The sequence below is a fragment of the Microtus ochrogaster genome, linkage group LG10 (assembly GCF_000317375.1).
Source record: "Microtus ochrogaster isolate Prairie Vole_2 linkage group LG10, MicOch1.0, whole genome shotgun sequence".
In the NCBI taxonomy this organism is placed as follows: Eukaryota; Metazoa; Chordata; class Mammalia; order Rodentia; family Cricetidae; genus Microtus; species Microtus ochrogaster.
The window spans coordinates 92,885-94,045 of record NC_022035.1 but is presented as its reverse complement, the minus strand read 5'-3'; the positions used below and the strand labels follow the sequence as shown (position 1 = coordinate 94,045).

General features: G+C 40.0%; 1 protein-coding gene across 2 annotated transcripts in view; it reads right to left on the bottom strand.

The window, feature by feature from the left end:
* Positions 1-1,161, bottom strand: part of Vps50 (VPS50, EARP/GARPII complex subunit) — a 107,595-nt gene that overhangs the window by 100,510 nt on the left and 5,924 nt on the right. The window lies entirely within an intron of this gene.

The window sequence follows — 1,161 nt, the reverse complement described above, 5'->3', positions numbered from 1 at the left end:
GTAGACCAGGCTGGTCTCAAACTCACAGAGATCCGCCTGCCTCTGCCTCCCGAGTGCTGGGATTAAAGGCGTGCGCCACCATCGCCCGGCACAAATTCACTTTTAAAAAAAACCCAAGCTGTATGGTTTACAGCTAAAAATACACTAACTAACTGATCTAGTTCAACCCTTTTAAAAATGTTAATTAAAACATAAGACCTTTGTTAACCTTGACTATTTCTCACAATTAATTAACATTTCACGTTGCCTAATATAATATGTAAACTCCATGTTTCACTGCTTTTCAGCACTGTGGTACCTGCTATACACACACTGGTTGAAGGATTCTGAAAGCCTTACATATATCTAGAAAAACTAGGAAGACAGAAAGAACTCAGCATTTAAATTCCATTTCAAAGACTCATCTTAAAAATATGCTATTTAAAGAAGTCTTTAGGAAAAGTAGCTAGTCATTATTTTTAAGAGAGATTTACAACATAGCCACATTGCCCTTTGGTGCCTCGTAGACCTTTTGGAGTCCTTAGACACTAAACTATATAGTGTACTTCTGTCAGCTACTTGAGACTTAAATGTTGTTCTCTGTAAGATGTAGGATGCTTACCTTGCTTGCTATGAAACAGCACCTGCCACATCTACAGGTTTATAACAGTATTTTCTACCGTTGTACCCAGACTATCCACCCCACTTGTCCTTTTTCCTGTTACCACTCTCCCTCCTGTCTCCAAGAAATAGAAAACCAACACACTACCAGCTTCAGAAGTATCTCTCCTTAGGACTCTCCCTTAATGACACACAGTACTTCACAGCATAACTAAAGACTGTAACCAGTAATATTATCCAGGGAACTTTTAAAGATCCCAAGGCCCTACCCTGAATCTAATGAATAGGTACTTCTGGATTGAGATCAGGAATTTGTATTTTAACTAGCAACCTCAGGGCCAAGGATTGTAAATGCTTCCGAAACACAGCTAGACATTTTCAAGACAATCTCTGAGCCAAATCAGGGAAGTTTTAAATACTAAGTGCACATACTTTTTCACATGTTAAGTCTTGGGAAAAGGGAGAAAGCAAATGGTATTTGCCTCTGTTGCGCAATGGCTAGCAAAGTTCCCAAAGAGAGTGCAGACTGGGGGGGGGGGGAGACTAACAGTTTCCCCCTAA